Source organism: Protopterus annectens, chromosome 16.part0 (assembly GCF_019279795.1).
Source record: "Protopterus annectens isolate FY-2018-M chromosome 16.part0, PAN1.0, whole genome shotgun sequence".
Classification (NCBI taxonomy): Eukaryota; Metazoa; Chordata; order Ceratodontiformes; family Protopteridae; genus Protopterus; species Protopterus annectens.
This window is the reverse complement of record NC_056750.1, coordinates 119,001,028-119,022,370: the sequence shown is the minus strand read 5'-3', so window position 1 is coordinate 119,022,370 and position 21,343 is coordinate 119,001,028. Positions and strand designations below refer to the sequence as shown.

Here is a 21,343-nt window from a genome sequence, read left to right as displayed (position 1 = left end):
CAAATGCATCATACCTCTGAACTGTCCAGATTTTTGCCGTTTATCTTTGATCTGTTACTCAAAATTTGTGGTGTTCTGGCAATTAACTGAGGTCTGAAGTCACTAAATGACAGACATTTTGAGTTTGTCTTCCTGTCTTTCAGAAAATGCATGACAATACAAAGCCTCCTATTCTGTCAATGTTCTATGTTTTAAGATCATACTCCTCCAAACATAACATCAATCCAACAGCTGAAATCATACCAACACTGGTTCTGTCTGGTACTATATTCCTTACCTGAAAACTGCTCCAACCTGTATCTAAGATTCATATAATACCTAAAATAGTTCCTCTTACTCTCATCCCACCTACACCTATATTGTAGTTATGCCACTATGAGCATTTACATACTGCCCAGTTATACTAAAGCAGAAATGTATTGTGAATGTAAATTTATTAATGTTTTTGTCAATATTTAGAAAAAAAAATGGGGTTAATCTCTCCATTCCTGTACTGATAGTACAGTCTACTACTAATGTTCCTTTGTACTACTTTATATGTTGTAAATTCCTTTGTATTGCACTAATCTAATATTGTAACATGGAGCTTTTCTCCCCGGGCCTCCGCTGAAAATGGACCTGTGTCCAGTTGGACCCTCCCGGTTAACAGAAATAAAATAAAATAAAAATAAATAAAATCAGTAATTAAAATCTGTCCCTATTTGTGGGCTTTTACCCCCCATTATTTCTGGCTTTGTTCAAATTTCTTGTGCTAAGAGATTGAGAGGTGTGAAATGCATTGAAAATGAGGCACACTGATTTGTGTAATGAAAACACTTCATGTGGCTTGGAGATGGCTGTCTTTTTTTTTTTTTCGTTTCTGTTGGCATGAAGGTGAAAGTCTATTTTACATGAACTTTCTTCATATGAGTAATCAAATGTCCCCCCAGTGCACAGTAGAGAAAGCACCTCTACTGTAAATTTAGTTTAGTGCAACAATGCACAGTGACCTTTTCGAATGCATCACTCACAGTTATGACTTGCACACCAAAAATAAATCACTTTTGAATGTAATTATGGGTACTAGAAGCTCTTCTGATTAGCACTGAGTTTTGCAGCATAAAAACTGAGTATTTGCTTTGAATGGCATGTGAGAGCATGCAGTGTTAATAAGCAAGTCCTTTGCTGATAGCATATAGGCTGTGAAGCTTGAAAGCACACTGTATTTACTACAGTTAGTTGAACTAATGACCTCTACTCCACTGACAAACTGTATTTCTTTCACTTCTTAGAAGTAATACATACAAAAAAAGTTACAGCCGAAATAGCTCAGTTGGGAGAGCGTTAGACTGAAGATCTAAAGGTCCCTGGTTCGATCCCGGGTTTCGGCAAGTTTTTTTTTTTTTTTTTTTTGTAGAAGTGGGAGGAGTATATTACATATATTTGTTTTTGATAGTGAACTAATTTCCAGTTTCAAGATAATAAAATCTTGATGTCAGCAGGTGGGGATACGATACTGTTCTGATTTCCATTCTTGATTTGCCTGTTGGTGCTCACATCTCTTGCTTATCATTGTACTTCTGTATGATACTTAACAGAAATTTTGAGCAAATGCCTAGCTACAAGCCAGGGGGAAAAAACATGAGCACAAGTCCCCCCTGCATTTCTTCACGTTATAATGCAAAACACAGAAATTATCTTGCAAAAATGTTTCCATCACATTTTTTCAAAAAGGAAAGTGCAGTGTAGGTCATACTGTGTATAAAAGAGTGATACTTCATTATATGTCCATATGTTGTGTTACTACAGCTTACCAGCGTGCTGCAAGCAAACAAGGGCTTGTTGTATAAAATTTTATCTTATAAAATCTGATCCTTATACAGGAAAGGAACAAAAATAGTAAAGTCCTGAAGCAGATGTAGAAGAAATAGGAAGACTTAGAACCCTTGCAAAACACTCACTCTTGCTCTCTCTCATGCATAAAAAGTGTAATCACTTTTGTCTGTATCTAGAGAAGCAAGTCAAACACTTCTATACATCTCCTGAGCACCTTCCTTCATACTCACTTTAGTAACTGTAGCTTGGTCAGACTTTGTTATACAAATCTGTTCTGTTACCAGGACCCTGTGAGATATATATATATATATATATATATATATATATATATATATATATACTCCAGAACAAGTACAAATATGACTGTCATTGTCCATGTTGGTGTGAATGACCTGAGCCATACCTCCCTGGACTACATGAAGAGAGACATGTAAGAGCTTTCTGATCACGTAGCCCTGACCGGTATGACCCTGAGTAGCATCCTGCCCTCACCAAGAATTATACCATGGTATAAAGAAAAAATTCTCGATTTCAGCAGTTGGCTAAGTTTCTGTTGTCATTCAAAGGGGATCCAATGTCTGTCCGCCTGGGATGACCTACTCGACAAGCCATGATGCTTCTCTAGAGACAGCTTGCACTTGTCACCCTTAGGCTTTCGAATACTGGCCAAGGCTCTTGCCACCCCCATAGTGCCTTTTTTAGGCAAGGCTCAAAAAGACAAACCCACCGCTGTAAATAGCATAAGTAGCAAAAAACTGAGGGTAATGCTACCCGCTGCCAGAAGTCTAAACCTCAAAATGCACGCACTCGAGGCACTCCTCAGTATGGAGAAAATCGATATATGTGCAGTAACAGAAACCTGGTTTAAGGCTGCAGAGAGCACCCCAGCACTACCAAGCTACAACTCATACCATACATTTTGGCCACAGAACACGAACCGAAATACAAAAGGCGGGGGCGTATCCGTATTCATCAAGGATACCCACACCTCCAGGTTAGTGGCACAGCAAGATCTTTCAGAGATCATCCACGTGCAACTAACAATGGGTAAAACTGCAGTTCAAATTGTAGCTTGCTACAGATCACCCACCATGTCCCAGGACCCCCATTCCTCGTTTCTGGAAACACTGGGAAACATAAAGGTCCTACCAAACACCCTAATATTGGGTGATTTCAATTACCCAAACATTAACTGGGAGAACTACTCAAGTACTAACTCCCTTGCCCAATTTTTCCTAGAATTTATAAACTCAAACGCCCTGGTGCAACTGGTCAACTCTCCCACCAGAGGTTCAACATTTTGGACCTAATCATCACCAACATGGGCGGCTGGTGTTCCACACCCAGAGGTCAACCCCTTGTTGGTTAGATCTGACCATAAACAAATCACTTTGGATATCCATATTCCGTCCCCACCCCCGGACAAGAAAACCACCGTGAAGTACTGTGAAGTTTGCTTTTGAAAAGTTTTTAAGACTGAGGTGGAAAGCTTCAAGGCCCCCATGTTGATGGGTAACACTGTCCAAGCTGCAAAATCCTGTACTAATACATTCTACGGGCAGCTACAAGAATGCATGGATCGTGCCATCCCAGGCAAAACCAAGACTCACTCCTCCAAGAAAAGGAAACCAGTCTGTTGGACTCCTGCCATAAACAAGCTATATACTAGAAGGAGGAAACTAGTACAGAAGAGAGTAAAATCCTAAGAAGGGAAGACATCCCTGATCGGTATCGGCAAGAAACTACGATCCCTCATAAAATCATCCAAGGCGAGCTTTGAAAGAAAAATTGCCTAGGACTCCAAAGATGACCACAAGGCGTTCTTTAGTTATGTCAAGAATCTAAGTGACAATGCTCAGATCTGCTCTGAGTTGGTGCAGAATGGTACAAAATACACTGAACCGACCGATTATCATCAACATCCTGGCAGACAGGTTCAGTGCAAACTTCACCCCTCTTACGCCCCCAAAAGGGCCCATAACCATACCAGAAGAATGTAGAGTCCCTGAAATCAGACACTCAGGTTAAAACAGCCCTCTCCAAAGCCAAAAACACAGCATCAATGGGACCGGATAGTGTCCCAGGCTGCATCCTACATGAGCTCAGACGAACTAACCCCTCACCTAAACACATTGTTCAAATTCAGCCTCTCCACAGGCTACATACCCATAGAGTGATGCACAGCAACGGTTCTTCGCTCCACAAAGATGGAGCCACAACAGAATGTAGAGTCCCTGAAATCAGACATTCAGGTTAAAACAGCCCTCTCCAAAGCCAAAAACACAGCATCAATGGGACCGGATAGTGTCCCAGGCTGCATCCTACATGAGCTCAGACGAACTAACCCCTCACCTAAACACATTGTTCAAATTCAGCCTCTCCACAGGCTACATACCCATAGAGTGATGCACAGCAACGGTTCTTCGCTCCACAAAGATGGAGCCACAACAGACCCCGGGAACTATCGCCCTATAAGCCTGACTAGCTTGGTCTGCAAGACTGTGGAGCGCATCATCATGGAACTCATTAACAGAGATAGTGGGAACCTCCAAACAGTGGACCCTACCCAGTTTGGCTTTAAGGGCAGATCATGCCTCCTAAACCTGGTGGACTTCTTTGAGACTGTTACCAAGGCTATAGACGAGAGAAAGGTGATATACACAGCCTACCTAGACCTTGCTAAGGCCTTTGACACCATTCCCCATTCTGGTATTATAGACAAGCTCACCAGCCTGAACATAAACCCCTACGTCACAAGATGGGTTGTCAACTGGCTCACAGAGAGAACCCACATGGTGAGATTTGCGGGAGCTAGGTCCGACTCTAAACCGGTTACAAGTGGCGTTCCCCAGGGCTCAGTCCTAGGACCCCTCCTGTTCGGCATATACTTCTCAGAGGTACAGGCAAGCACAGGAGGACTATGGCTGACCCAAGTTCACAGACTACTTCAAGCTAGGGGCTATAATTGACTCTCCGGCTGACCCAGACATCCTCCAAAAGGGTCTCACTGAGACGGATACCTGGTGTCATAATTATGGCCTCAAGCTAAATGCCAAAAAGTGCATAGTCATCCCCTTTGGAAAAAACAAAGTACCCACAAACTACCACATAGGTGGTAGTCCCCTAAATACGGAAGACATAAGGGATCTGGGGACCCAAGTAGATAGTAATCTCACCTTTGATAATCACATTGCCAAAGTGGTTAGAAAATCCTTCTACGTGGCCCACCTAATCACAAAAGGGTTCGCATCCAGATCAAAAGAGGTCATAGTGCCCCTCTACTCATCAGACCCATCATAGAGTACAACGCGCCATTTGGGATGTACCTTACAAGACACCTGCAACAGCTGGAAAGACCACAGAAGTACCTCACCAAGAGGATCACTGGCCTCAAACAGATGCCCTATGCAACTTGACTGAAGAAACTCCAGTTGTACTCTGTTGCATACCGCCTACTCAGAGGTGATCTCTGCCTGACATACAAGGCCATGTCCAACCCAGAATTGATGGACATGCTCCACCTATAGAAAACCTCATCCTCTTGAGCCACATGCTCTAGGAATCTAAACCTCACCACAGCAATAAATAGGATGTGCTGGAGGGATAGTTCTGTCCCAGAGACTTCCCATGCTTTGGAACAAGATCCCAATCTACATTAGGCAGAGCTCCTCACTAACACTCTTCAAAAGAAACCTTGATGAGTGGATGGGAAACCAAGTTTACATCAGGGATCACTTCAGTGGCTCTGCTGGACAGAGGCACAGGGAACTAATCTAAGGGGGCGGCGAAAGCCAACACATTCTGGCTAGGTTTATAAATGCCTTCGGGCAGATAGGTTCATAGGTTGGTACTAGGCTAAGTGCAATTGTTTTTATAGCTAGTGTAATCTGATAGGTCAGGCATAGGTGAACTGGACTGGGTGACACTATATCTGTTTTAATCTGGAAAAAGTTTGCTTTGAACTTAGAGTCTAAGTTTTGAGCACTATCTTGCATAAAGGAATGGAAGTTTCTAATAGTGTCAGTGTAGGGAGGGGAATTCATACTAATTGTACTTTGAGCTATATGTATAAAAGGATTAAACCCTTATTGTGGAACAAATGAACCAAGTTTGATTATCCCCTTTAGGAACTGGTAGTGGAGTAAGGGACTGAGCAGCCTTTACCTTCTTGCCTGTTCCGAGAGGGAGATTGGGTTTCTTTGGCTTGTCACGGGTGACATCTAGCTGGAGCAGTAGGTGTAACACCCATGTAGTATGGACGTAGGAAGCACACATTATCGGGTCTATATTAGATCATTGGAAGTGTTAATACTTCGAATAGTCTAATATCGAACCGAAAACAGCAAACGCTGAAAGTAGCAAAGCCGCAGATAACCAAATTTTTTCCTAGGGAAAGAATTCGGTTGTCCGTTTTTGTGGCTTCGCTATTTTCAGCACTGTTGTGAAAAGTTATGGGTTGGGTTCAGGTAAGTGTGCGATTGTGTGGACGTTGGGGTTAGGGCGGTGTATGTGAGTTAGGGTGCGGGTGAGGTGAGTGTGCGATAGTGACGGACCTTAGGGTTTGGGTTAAGGATAGTGGATAGATAGAACTGTATGTACAGTTTAGTGTAGGGTTAGATGTAGGATTTTAAGTGCATGTGTGTGGATTGCTGTTTTTTTTTTTTGTGTGCTTGTATTATGTGTGTTTCTCGGAACAGTAAATTTTTTCCCAGGGGAAAAAATTTGCTGTACTGAGCTTTCGATGTTTTTAGATTTCATGGTTAGAAGTTTGAGGTTGTTGTATTCGATGATGTGCTGTTTTGTTGAACTGATATAGACCCCACATTATCATGGTACAGATGCATAAGTTGAGTGGATTCTGCTTGTGGAGGCGCACTCACTTTGTAAGGCAGTACCTGCACTGCTCAACAAGCCACTGAAGGGGAGAGGGTTGCTCTGTCTTGGGAGAAGAGTTGCCACTCTGCACGACTAGGAAGCTAGCCTGCTCCTTATCACCTGACTCTCATCATCACCTGGGGAATGGATGGCCAGGAACAAATAGGCCATAGGACTCTCACCTACCCCAGGAATCCTCCTGCATTTGTAGAACAAATAGGCCAGTTGTAGGTGATAAGGAGCCACTGGGAATGGTCCTGCTGGGAAGCAAAAAAAAAAAATCTGCTTTGGTCAAGATATTCCAAGTTCCTCTTTGTATCAGTTGATGATGATTTTTACCCTGTGCTCTTTCAGACTTAGATGTACTGTGAACTTCAGCAGTCATTTTTTCAATCCTTACATAAAAGTTTTTAACAGTTCATGTCCTGCCCAAGTATTAATTTCTGTTGAAGGAGTTTACTCCTTTATGCTGCCGTAGCCTTAATGAGGCAGGCATAGCCAGCTTTAGGCACCAGGAACCTGTCAGTCGCTGGGGGCCCTAGGGGACCTCCAACCACAGCAAGTTAGCTTATCTTGATGTTTTGTAACATGTCTGTTAACCCAACAAAAGCTAGTACAGCAGTCTTTTATATGTAATAAACCAGGTGGGTAATAATTCTGATTTGTATCTTTAAAATTCAAAGGAAGATGTCTGGTTGTAGTAACTGTGTTTTATCAAGTAACGGGCTTCACAATTCCATTAAATATTTTACCACTGACATAGTGCCCCTGGCTTAGTTAAACCTTGCTAGTGGATATTCTGTCCACTAAAAGTAATATAGCCAGCACTGGGTAGTTGCAATTCCCGTAGCTGCGGGGGGGGGGGGGGGGCTTGATCATTCTTGACTATGTGGGGTCCCCACAGAAGCTGTTGCTGGTTGGAGAAAAATGTATCTGATGTCAATTTTCATCCATTCCTCAACAGCTGGGTTTGGATCTCGCCTGCAGATCTGACTTTGGCTTTAGTTTAGCTCATGGCCATCAAAATACTCTTGAGCTCTTCCCTTACCCATAATGCACCAACCCCCAACATACCTCATATCTCGTTTGCCGCTTTCACATTTGGACATGGTTGCCTTGAGCTCTCGAGCATTTAAGATTAGAGAAGTATTTCTCCTTTTTTGCTCACTTTAACAGTTGAAACATTTTTTTTAATCCTTCCTTTTTGCACGTCTTTGGTGGACTCTATTTTACCACAGTTGGTATTTCTTTGCCTTCTTTCTTTCACTTTACTTAGTGTAGCTTGAATTAGCATTGTTGGTATTTTTTTCTATATTTCTATCTTTAATAGTTTTAAAGAAGGTCCTTTTGGCTTTAAGAAGTACCAGAAATGCGTTTGTTTGGGCCCAGACCATCTTCAAATAGAGATCCAATTCTGTACATCTCTTGAATTCTTTTCTTCCTTAAATGTTCAACTTCTGTTGCACCTTTCTTGATAATCACTTTGGTAACTGTAGCTGGGTCCGATTTTGTTATACAAATCTGTTACCATGACCCTATGACTCCTGATAGAGGTAAAGAATCTTGGACTTTTTTGGTTTTGCATTTATTTATTTATTGCAAAAAATTCTGGACCTTTACTGCCGGGATTCGGACTTCTGTGGTCTCACAGTTGGCTACTCAACAATCTGTTTCTAATTCGTCCATGAGGCTTATCTCTCGTGCAGCTGAAGGTACCTCAAAGGTGACTGGTTCAGATATTTCCATCAGGAGGGCATGCCTGAATGCACTTGTGTGATTTTTGAGGAGCTCTTCAAACCCTTGTTTGTCAGTGCACCCTTTAGCAGTTCATTGTTGGCTGTAAGGTAAAGGACACACTGTCCAGTTATAAGCAAGATGGAAAGACCCTCTTTGCAGTGGGAGTACATTTTTCCACCCCTCAAAGGACCTTCAGGAACCAACGAGGAGGAAGAAAAATGTGGGACAAGAAGTCCCAGGGTCCGTTCCAAGATCCATGTGGAGATGGGTCCCCCATAGGCAGAGGGGGGGAACTCAAATGGAAAACACCATCCATGTGGCAGAGGAGGCCCACAGAACCAAGGGTCTAGAGATTCTTTTTCTGATGGACCTTACCAGTGCTCTTGAAGGGAGACTTGACTGTCCCCCTCAGGAGGCAATTGGGGAGTAATTTATATCTGCAGCAGAGAGCCTGGCTAGACATCACAAAAGATACATGAGTGCAGAGGATTATATCCAGAGGTTATATAATTCCCTTTTCCATTCCAACTCAATCTGTATGTAAATTTCCAGATGTTTCCAGTTAGAGGAAAGCTGCAGCACTAGAAACACAAAAGTTGCTAGAAAAGTTATCTAAGAGGTCCCACCAGACCAGATAGAATCCAGAGCTTACTCAAGATTCTTTAGTGCCAAAGAAAACGGGAGTGGAGACTGCTTTTGGATGTTAGCAACTTGAGCAAATCAATTCAGCATACAAAGTTTTGGATGGTCACGGTTCAGTCCATTCTGCACTTGTGCAAGAAAGACTGGATGTGCTCGATGGGTCTTCTTCAGGATGCATACTATCTTCTAAAAATAAACAGACAGTCCAGAAGGTATCTATGCTTCTGGTCGGGAGCCAGTTATTACAGTTAATAGCACTGCCCTTTGGCCTCAGCACAACCCTCGGGGTGTTCAAGTGCATGACGGTGGTAGCAGCTCACTTTGGACGATTCTGGAGGTTTCCATACTTGAATGACAGGCTCATTACTTCCCTGACCAGGCATCTACCAATAAGAGCATGAGATCAGGTACTTCAGACTTGCTCCCATCTGGGGATTACTATACATTGCAACAAGTCTCAGAACCATCTTGAACAGTGAAATTCATAGGCGCAGTTTTTGATATGACATTGGTGACTGCCTCTCTTCCCTTCTCAAGAGTACAAACAAATTCCAGGTTGGAAAAAATAATTTGCAGTACCACAGTCTCATCCGGATTGATTCTACAGGCCCTAGGACCATTGCCAGCGGCTATAACCTTTGTTCCTCTAGCAAGGTTTCACATGAGAATTCTTCAATGGATGTTAGCGACACAGTGGTCTATTCTTCACTAACACATCAGCCCAAATAAGAATCTCTCAGACATGCAAGAGATACCTTTGGATTTGATCAGATCAGGTTCTGCAAGTCTGTCCTTTCATTCTGCTTTAGCCTAAGGCCATAGTGACCAGGGACACATGCCAGATTGGGTGTGAGGAGGGGAGCTTCTGGGGAAGATGGTCCAAGGCACTTGGTCCTGCGTAGAGGCCAATACGCACATCAGTGTCCTTGGAAATAAGAGCAGTGCTCTTAGTGTTGCAGGCCTTCCAAGACCCTCTCCCTTTCAGGACAGTTGCAGTTCAGATAGACAGTATATTAGTTTGGTGCATCAACAAACAAGGAGGAACCAGGTCTTACCCCTTGTGTAAAGAAGCCCTCAGAGTGGGGCAATGGGCGAGCTCATCAAACTGATTTCTGATAGCAATTCACATTCCAGGGAAGTCCATTGTGGTAGCAGACAAATTGAACAGGTCCATTCTACTACCTCACGAGTGGTCTGCCAACATTGAAGGTAGCAGAAATGATTTTTCACCAGTGGGGCCAGCTTTGCTGTGATCACTTTGCATCTCCCCTAAACAACAAGTGCAGCAGCTTCTTTTCCCTATTCCCTTCACTGGGGACATTACTGAGGGACGTTGTACTATATGATTGGTCCCCTGGTCTCCTCTATGCGTATCCCCCAACTCCTTTGATTCCCAAATTTCTGCAGAACGTTTTCAGGTTGAAGAGCAAAGTTATACCCAATGCACCTTACTGGCCTCAACAGATTTGGTTCCCTTTTCTTTGGCCTCATTTAATTTAGCCACCTTGGATTCTGGATACCATTCCAGACCTCTCACCTGACAGGCATGATTCATCCTGATATCTCAAACCTAAAGCTGACTGCGTGATTTCTCCACTTCCTTTAATAGCAAGACACTCCATGCTCTCGTCCTCTGTCCGTCATATACTTTTATCTTCCCATAAAGCTTCTACAAGAAAATTTTACAGAAGTAAATGGAAATATTGTGTTTTGAGCGCTTCAGAAACATATTGAGCCCTTTTCAATCCCTGTGCAAAGTGCCCTTGAGTTTTTTTGCTACAGTTTTCCACAAAGGAGCTAGCTTTGACCATTACAGCTCAATTAGCAGCCATGTCTAACTTTCATATTGGGTTTGAGAACTCCACCATGGCTTCATTTAAACATTGTAAGGCCTTCTTGAGAGGTACCCTTCTTTTGAGACCTCCTTATTAAGATCCAACTCCCCCATGGGACTTAAATGTGGTACTACAGGCCTTGATTCATTCCCCATTTGAACCAGCAAGAAAATGTGATCTTAAGTTTCTGACCTGGAATGCTATTTTTCTGGTGGCTATCACCTCTGCTAGTAAAATTTCAGAAATTCAAGCACTGTCTTCTAAATCTCCCTACTTGATTTTTCATAAGGGTAGAGTACAATTATGAACCAATCCTTCTTTCATTCCAAAAATGGTGCCAGTCCACCATCAACCAGTCCATTAATCTGCCAGTTTTCTTTCCTAAATTTGCAAACAAAGGTGAATGTTTTGCACTTACTGGATGTTTAGACAGTTGTGTTTCTACTTGCGTAGAACAAAAGAAATTAGAAAGACTGATCAGTTATTTGTATTTGCAGTTTCTGAATTGGGTAAGTCACCTGTAAGGGTGACTTTAGCCAGTTGGCTGACAGATTGTATATTATTTGTCTACAGAAAGTCAGGTCTGTCCTTAATAAAGCCTTTAAGAGCCCATTCAACTAGATTCATGGCAGCTACTTAAATGTTTCTATCTAGGGCTTCCATGGGGGACATATGTGCGGCTGCAACTTGGGCCAGTCCTCATACCTTTATTACTCATTACAAATTCGATCTTGTCTCGAGAAAAGAGCAGTCTTTGGCTCAGCTGTGCTCAGGAATATCCTTAGAGTCCACCTGGGGATTTAGATAGCTGGGGACTCTGTCCCAGCTGAAAATTGACAACATCAAATAAAGAAGTTATGTACTTGACATAACATTCCATCCATGTTGTCCATCCATGTTGTCCATTTTCATTCTTCATCTCCTCACCCACCATCTCCCAACCTTTTTCACAATTGATTTCTGGAGGAACAAACATTTTTAAGGACATCACTGTCCTTCATGTTGAACTCCAGATATGGCTTCTTTTTCCTTTGTCAGCCAGCAAGCAAGATCTGAGGTATGTTAGGGGTTGGTGCATTTTCAGTAAGGGAAGAGGAGTGCAAGACATTTTGGTGGCCACGAGCTAAAATAGCAGATGAGTCCGATCAGAGAGTTGTATCCAAACCCAACTAGAATGAAAAAGGACAACACCAATGGAAAGTTATGGTGAGTACATAACTTTATTTCCTGATTAAAAGCTTTAACCTGAAAAGGGCGGTGATATGATCCTGTTAGGATAAAGCTGATAATGAACATGAGCAAGGTAAGCACTAGAGAGATCAGTAGCCCAGAGCAACTGATCTCTCTGCAAACCTACTACTTCCAGTATATAGGGATGGTTTTCTATTTCACGGAATTTTTATAAATACTGGCATAACACCAGATGTTATGTTGTCGTTCTCGCCGCCTTTCTTACTGGATGGGTTTGGAGCTGAGGCACTAGCCCGAAGTCTCTCACTTGGCTCGTCGCTGAATAGCTATCCTATAATGCACTGGAGTAATCGCCAGATCTCGTTTGCCACTTGAGTTCGGATGTTCTCCCTTGGCCGTGGCTAGGTGTTTTCAGTTTTATTATTAAGAGTTTTTTTGTCAAAATTGTATTATTAGAGTTGCTATAGCTCCTAGTCTAGACAGTTTCTCCTTCCTATAAGTATTTCGTGAACTTTGTTTATTGCCTGTTGTGCTGCTGTTTGTTGGCCATCGTTTTTCTACTAGGCCTCTGCTATCCCTGTCAGTCGTTTGTATGTTTCCTTTTGGCTCATTTAAGTAAAGTAACCCGTTTTAAGTTGGAGGGTTTGTTGTGTGTTTTTTCCCTTTAGCTCAGCTAGGTCCGTTTAAGTTAGAGGGCCTAGTGCCCATTTAACTGAGAGGGTAGTGCTGTGTCTTTCCCTGTACTGTTTTTTTGTGTGTGTTATCTTAGGGTATATTGTTAGTGTCAGTACTTTTTATTGCATTCATATTTTTGTTGTACAATATATCTAAAAAGTCCGGAGATAAGGAACCCAAGCCCACTGGGTTCAAGAAATGTCAGCAATGCTCGCAGAAAATGTCTATAACTGATGGGCACAGTGTGTGCGTGTACTGCTTAGGGGCTATTCACCTTCAGGAATCTTGCAGTTTTTGTCACTCCTTCAGCTCTCTAGTGTTGCATGAGAGGAAAAACAAGATGATTTTAAGAGGTTTAATAAAGCCTGCTTTTGATGAAGCTTTGCAAACCACTTCAGTGTCTAAGTTTCCATCTACTAGTGACAAATCTAAGAGACCTTCCTCTTCATCCTCTTCCTCGGCTCATTCCGAGCTTCCAAAAAAAATTCCCAAAGTGACTGAAAAGTCTTATCTTCTCTGCTCCACCACCTTCGGAACTGAGAGAGACAATTGGTGCAGACAAATCAAGTCCATCCGTGCCAACGACTTTGGAACTGAGAGAGACTACTCCTTGGAGCTGTTCCATTGAATTAGAACCAGTATCTCTGACCTTGAGATCCCCTATTCTTCAAAGGTCTCAATCTCCCACTCTTCATCTAGGTCTTCTAGGAGCTTATCAGATAATGACGTGGACAGGGTAGTGCACAGGCTTTTGAAGTTGCCGGCATTGGCTAAATTGTTTTCGGCTCCGACCCCACTGGGCTCTGGTCCCGGAGCCATCCAAGACAGCTGCATCCACTAGTCCTTCTCTGAACCAAGCTGGTTCTTTGGAGCAGGAATGCCAGATACCTCTTGTGGTAGATCCTTCGGTTCTGAGAGCCCTTCGGGACTCTTCGGAGTCGTTGTCTGCTCCAACACTATCGGTGCTGTCTGGAGTATCTAGGAACCGTAGTTCTCTAGTCGGCTCGGTGGGGGACTCTTGGACCTGAGTTTCTTTGGTTCCGAGTCTTCCCCTTGGTGCGGCTGAGCTAGTCTCCTACATCATCTTCGGAACCAATCTCCTTGGGACTGGGGATTTCCTCTGTTTCCTCAGAATTGGAGGTATCCTTGGAACCGGGGGGATTGGTCTTCGAGTTGATGAGTGTGCTGTCCCCACCTACAGCTCTACTCAAGGATAACTGGCATTCTTCCCCCTCAAGCACCGGTGTCTGCTCGTCACCATCCCATCCACAGGAAGGCAGAGATCATCTGGTGAGCCTCATTCTTCCGAGACCTCCCCATACTACCCATCTGAGGAGCCGTCTTGGAAGAGAACATGCAAGAGGAAGCATATAGACTCCCCTGATGAGTCCATCACATCTGACACTGACCTCGAGGAAGCAGAAAGGTCACCACGCTCGTCATCTGAAGATATCTCTTTCTCAGATATCCTAGAGATCCTAAAACAGAGAGGCGGCTGGAAGCCCATTAACCCTTCTGATGAGACAGTGTACCTGAAGGCCTTCAGATCTCAACCTTCAGCCTCCTGGGTGTCTCCGCCTTTCGATGAGCTTATGGATTTGGTTAGTCAGAAGGCGTGGGAGTCACCAGACACTATGGAGCCAGTCTCTCGGGAGGCCAAATAAGTTCCTGTCAGCCCCTTCAGATAAGGATTTTCTTTCAAAAGTTTTACCTGTAGATGCTATGGTGGTGGCAGCAGCCACCAAGAAAGGACTTTTGAGACATCCTCTTCTGTCCATCCACCAAATAAGGATTCTCGAATGATGGACAGATATGGGAAGTGTTTTCTCAGCGACTTTCACCCTCCGATCGCTGAACTACCTCACACACTTTACAAGACTGTAAAGAGATCTCCTGAAGGAGTTAGGAGATACTCTCCAAGGTTTCTTAGCTGCGGGAGTCACAAAGTGACCTCTCAGCTATCCACCTTAAATTCCATAGTCATCTCCTCCGTGAGACTAATTTCCTATGCAGCCGATGGTGCGAGTAGAGCTGTGGGTTCAGGAGTTTCCCTTAGGAGACACTCCTGAATGCGTTTGTGTAATTTTGTGGAACCTTTCAAGTCCACCTTTACCGACGCCCCTTTTGATGGTTCCTCATTCTTTGGACCTAAAATTAAGGACACACTCACCAGGTGCGAGCAGGAAGGGAAAACTCTCTCTGCCATTGGAGTACGTTTTTCTGTACCTTCAAGACCTTATCCTAAAGGTCAGAAGAATGGGAAAATGTGGTTCGAGAGGTCCCAGGGAGTTTTTCAAGATGCATGAGATGAACCCTTCCCCAGGGGCAGAGGGGGGAGGTGATATTGGTAGATGTTGCCCACGAGGCGGTGGGGGGGAGGGCTCGCAAAACCAGGGTGTCCAAGATTCCTTTTGTGGCCGACCCTATCAGTGCTCCTGAAAGGAGGCCCAGCCGCTCTTTTCTGGAGGCAGTCGGGGGGGGGGGGATTAACTTTTTACCCAGAAGCCTGGCGAGATATCACAAGAGACAAGTGGGTACAAAGTGTAATATCCAGAGGTTACTCCATTCCCTTTTGCCAGCCCATTCCACAGATCAGAAAAATCACAGATGTTCCACCCAGTCAGATGGAACAAGCAACCATAGCAGTTCAAAAGTTGCTAGACAAGAGAGTCATCCAAGAAGTCCTCGTATACCAAATAGGATTTGGAACTTACTCAAGATTCTTTTTAGTACCAAAAAGAACAGGGGACTGGAGACCCATTTTGGATCTTAGCAAGTTAAACGAATCTATAAAGAAGTCAGTTCACCTTGGATGTGCTCAATAGACCTCCAAGATGAATACTACCATATAAAGATGGACAGAGCATCAATGAGTCATCTATGCTTCCTGCTAGGAGCCAGTCATTATCAGTTTCGAGCTCTGCCCTTTGGTCTCACTACAGCCGCCAGAGTGTTCATCAAATGCATGGCAGTAGTATCGGCTCACCTGAGACTTCTGGGATTCCAAGGGTTTCCATACATGGACGACTGGCTCCTAACTGCCACCACCAAGCATTTACTTCTACAGGCCAGGGACACTACACTGGAAATTTGTGCTCAGTTAGGCATAATAGTGAATTTTCCAAAAGCTGCCTTGTTGCCTTGCCAACATATTACGTTCATATGAGCAGATCTAGACACTGTTTCCATGATGGCTCGTCTTCTGCCCAATAGAGTTTCTGTCCTCAGACAACAAATAGTTCAGCTACTTCCTAAGAACAAGGTAAAAATGAAAGTAGTTTTAACACTCCTAGGAACCATGGCATCAACCATAACTCTAGTCCCTGTAGCCAAGATGCTCATGAGAATTCTTCCTTGGCTTCTGTTTGCTCAGTGGTCTCCAAGAATTTCCTGTGTCCTATCAGATAAGGATAACAGATTAATGCAAGAGAGATCTTCTGTGGTGGCTTCAGTCTGATCATGTGACCATCGGAAGACCCTTTGTTCCACAACAACCTGTCGCTACTGTGACCACAGACTCTTCTCAGATAGGGTGGGCGAGGTGGGTGGCATTATCTGGGAAGAACAGTCCAAGGCACATGGCAGGATCACGAGGCTTAGTTGCACATCATTGTTGTTAGAGATGAGAGCAGTGCTTCTGGGTTTGCAAGCACTTCAGGACTCTCTACCACTAGGAACGATTGCAGTCCAGTCAGATAACATGTCCGTAGTCTGGTACATAAACAAGGAGGAACTAGATCATACCCCTTTGTGGAGAAGCTCTGAGAGTATGGCAGTGGGCAATCTCTTCCCAACGTTTTCTGGTAACAACGCATATCCCGGTTAAATCCAGCGTGATAGCCAACAAGCTCAGCAGCGATTTTGTGGTCTCTGAAACACAGCATAGTGGACAAGATTTTCCGAACTTGGGGCTAACCTTGCTGTGATCTGTTTGCAACCCCCCTGAATATCAAATGCAGCAGCTACTTTGCCGTAATCCCCACAGTGGGGGAGACGCCGAGAGACGCACTCGTCCACGATTGGCCCTCGGGAATACTCTCTGCCTTTACTCCCTTGCTTCTGATACCCAAAGTCATTCAGAAAGCCAAAGCCTTGGGAAGGAGGCTAATTCTCATTGCTCCATATTGGCCTCGTCAGATTTGGTTCCCCTTCCTCTGGCATCATCTTCAAAAGAAGCCGTGGGTTCTGGACCTAGTTCCAGACCTTCTGACTCGTATGTCAGGAGCGCTTCATCCATCTCTCCAGACCCTCAATTTGACAGCTTAGCTGCTCCACTTCCAAACGTAGTCAGGCTTCAAAATTTTACTCAAACAGTTAAACACATTTTGGTCTTTTTTCATAAGACTTCGACCACAAAATTATATTCCAGCAAATGGAGGAGGTTCTCCTACTGGGCAAGGGCAGGAGACATTGATCCTTTCTCTGCTTCTATTAGGTGTTTTAGAATTTCTGGCAGCACTTTTCCAGCAAGGCTCCGCTGCAGTCAAGGTCCAGTTAGCTGCAATTTCTAATTATCATATCGCTGAATACACTCCTAATCTAATGTCACACAGACTGTGTAAAGCATTTTTAAAAGGAACTTGTTTGTTGAGACCGCCCATAAAAGAACCTCTCGCACCTTGGGACCTAAATTTCGTTCTTTCTTATGTAACTTTACCCCCTTTTGAACCTGCTTCTTCATGCGATTTAAAATTTCTCTTGGAAGACCATTTTGTTAGTGGCTGTTCTGCACGAAGAGTCTCAGAGTTGCAAGCTCCATCAATTAAGCCACCATATTTTTCAAGAGGATAGAGTATCTCTGAAAACTAATCCATCTTTTGTGCCAAAACTCTGCCAATCTGAACCAGTCTATTGAACTCCAGTTTTCTTTCCTAATCATACCAGCAAGGCAGAATACAAACTACATCAGTTGGATGTACATAGACCACTAAGATTTTATCTACATAGAACCAAAGACTTCAGGAAAACAGACCTGCTATTTATTTCCTTTTCTCAAGTGAAACAAGGCATGCCAGTCTCAAAAGTTACAATGTCCAGTTGACTTATCAGTTGTATTACCTTTATATACACTTCAAACAATAGAAGTTTACTTTCCAAAGTCAAAGGCCATTCAACTAGAGCTCTAGCAACATCCTGTGCTTTCCAAGCCAGATTGTCTATGGAAAGTATTTGTGCAGCTACTACATGGGCTAGGCCCCATACATTTATTACTCATTATAAAGTAGATTTGACCTCCAGGGGAAGAGCCTCTTTTGGGTCCGAAGTGCTCAAAGGTGTACTCCTGTGAGCCACCCAGGAAGATTTGACGCTGTCCCATCCAGTATGAAAGAAGGCGAGAAGGACAACATAAAGAAGTTATGTACCTACCATAATGTTCCATGTTTGTTGTCCTTCTCGCCCTTCTCTCTTATGTCCCTCCCTCCTTCGCCCGGCCAAGGCCCCTAGAGGATTCAGATGCTCCAAATACATTATGGGATAGGTATTCAACCACGAGCCAAGTGAAAGACTTTGAGCTAGTGTATTTTGCAGAGTTGGAGCCTAACCCATCCAGTAAGAAAGAAGGGAGAGAAGGGCAACAAACATGGAACGTTACGGTAGGTACATAACTTCTTTGCTGAAGAATTCAGTGCAATGCCAGAAATAGAATAAAGGCTCAAAATCAGGAAAAAAATTAAAATCTTTGCTCTAATTCACTTAAATTAATAGAATAACACCAGTTGCATCAGCAAGCATTTTTTTGGACAATATGAAATGTAAAACTGTGATGTCTGGTTTTATGTGACTGTAATCCTGAATGATTTACCAGCAAATCAAACTTTTTTTGAAAGAGAGAGCAAAATTATAAGCCAAACCAGTGAATGTCTGTGAAATCAGGTACAGTGACAGTGAAACATTACTCCTCAGTGAGGTAAGTAAAAATTACTTGTGCTGCTGTTTGACTGTACTAAAAAGGAGTCAGATAGGTGATGTGGCAGTACCAGTATTGCACCGCACCAAATCTAAAACCAGCCTTGCTCAGATTTTGTGTGTACAGAAATCTGCTGTAGGTTGTGTGTGTGTGTGTGTGTGTGTGTGTGTGTGTGTGTGTGTGTGTGTGTGTGTGTGTGTGTGTGGGGGGGGGTTATTACTTAATTTTCATCACAGTGAAACTGTAGAGGTGTTGGGGTGGAGGACAGTGTGGACACTGTTTCCTTTAATTTTCTCTTGGACTTCAGAACTGTACAAAGGTTACTATAGCTTGTGTAAGGGCAGTGTACCGTAGGGTACATCATTTTTTTTCACTTTCCTCACAATCACACATCAGGCGCATATATACAGGTGGCTGCCTTTGGGGGACATACATACACACACACATATATATATATATATATATATATATATATATATATATATATATATATAAAATATAATATCACTTGAAGTACGTGACTGTGGCAGTTTGAACCTATGTCTTCTCCCCAATCTAACACCAGAGGGAAACCCAGGCAGTGACTGGGGTAGGGAGACAGGCAGTATTCCCATATAAGACTTTTGTATCCTCTTAATATTTGGCTTGTTAGTTTGTGAGTTACTATTTTGTCAACTTTGAACATTAAGCCTTGGGCGCAACTTGTATCTTCCTTGAAAGAAAAAAAAAAAGACTGAAATTCTTTTCTTACTCATGATTTTTGTTGATGCCACCATTGTATTAAAAGGTTGGGGAAATGCTGTAAAAGTCACCCCAGAGCATCTATAACCCGGTGACTTCTTAGGCCCAGGCTTATTTGAGATTTCCTAAATGGTTGTTACTGTGCTGGCCTGGTCAGGAAAGGTATGTTGAAAGGATGCAAGAAAAAACATAAAGCTGAACAGCAATGAATTTCTTAATTATAATTTCTGTTCAAGCCATTATTGGATGAACAGGTTGTGTAAAAAGAAATAAAAACACTTTTAAATGCACTTCAGAGCACATAGAAAGTAATGGCTTCTTGAAAAAAATGAAGAGCAAGACAGAATGTGAGAAAATAAAAAAAATTAACGTGCATGGACGAGCCCAAGATGGGGCATACAGAGGGGAGAACTGGAGGGTGTATGTGTGTGGGGGAGGTTAAAAAGCTGGCCTAAGGCACAGTTTCACCCAAGTCCAGACCTGTATGTAGAGTTGTAATGTGTCATTGTTGCAACTGAATGCTAGTAACTGTAATGTCCCTTTGTGAAATGGGCCAACATAGTGTGGTACATAGGTCTGTTGTAATATAAGAGCATTGTAGCTACAGGTCAGTCTTTGTGTACTACTAAGTGTGCAGCGTGAACTAAAAGGTTGCTTAGGATGGTTGTCAGTCACACAGAGATACTTAGACTAGAAGTGCCGAGGGGGGCCCTCAACTTGACAATTGCTGGGGGCCCCTAAAATGCTAACACCGGCACTGAGTAGAGTTATGTTATAATGAGGTCTTGAAGGCACCCACCAGAAGAGGTGTTCAGCATTCTCTGTCGTTTTGTGTGTGGAGTAGACTTGCTAAACAGATACTGAAACTTCTGATGCTCTCTCTGAAGATTTCCTCAAAGGGTACAGTTTGCAGATGTTGCTGCTATGTTGCCTTTAACAAAATGATGTTCAAGCAGCATATTTAATCATACCTTTTCTTGTTTTTGTGTTCTTAACAGCTGATCCCCAGTTTTTTTCCATGCCTCTAAACGTAAGTAAATTTTATTTTTTATTTATGAATTTAATTGGGATAGAACATGGACCTGAATAGACCCTTTTGAATTTCAGTGTAGATGTACATGTCTATTAAAAATGTGACTTGTAGCAAAGTCAAGCCCTTGTGTCTGTAGCAAGTGTAAGTTGAGTTTTTATTTATGTGGCTGGAGTATGACATTGCTTTTGTTATAACTTGTATATTTCGCTTGTTTAAGGATCTTAAAGTTTGTCACTAACTTTTTTGGCTATGGATTCCCAAAGTTTGGGATTCATGTTGGAAAACACATATTCCATGGATTTTAGCAAATGCAACTTAAAAAAAAAAAAAAAAAAAAAGACAAAAAATGAAATAATAAAATACCACCAAGACCACTGATCTTATTTTAGTATTCCATTGATTTTAGTTTGGTGGATGAGGAGGTTGAGAGTAGAAGAATGGTGGCTGCCTTTCTGTTAGTCTGCTGGCAAAGAAAGAGAAGGATTTCATACTGTCTGAAAATCATGGATCCAAATAGGAGGGTGATTCTCTGAGGGATGGGCAACCATTTGGCTTTTGTGAGGGTGATGCAGTGGTACTGTCATGTGGGAGTGGGGGATATAATTATAAACCTGCAGATATTTTAAATGGTTTGGAGTAGAGAGAGGTTTTTCTGAGGCAAAAGCAAATAAGAAGAGGGGGCGTTCAAGCTGTGGGAGAATGACCTTTTGCCTAGACCAGCCCTGGCATAGGATGACAAGAAGTATGAAATTTTCTTAGTCCAGAATAGCCATTTGTTTACTTTTGTTTAGGTTACTTAGATGTGATTTTGAAAGTAGAGGTAAGGCTGTAGGCATACACTTAAAATCATTCCATTCTGGAAATATTTACGTGGGTATTTACTTTTATGTT

The 21,343-nt window shown here is 42.8% G+C and overlaps 1 non-coding gene across 1 annotated transcript; it reads left to right on the top strand.

The window, feature by feature from the left end:
* Window positions 1-1,297: 1,297 nt before the first annotated feature.
* TRNAF-GAA lies at window positions 1,298-1,370 on the top strand. The gene has a single exon. It is a non-coding gene; the product is annotated as a tRNA-Phe (tRNA).
* Window positions 1,371-21,343: the final 19,973 nt, after the last annotated feature.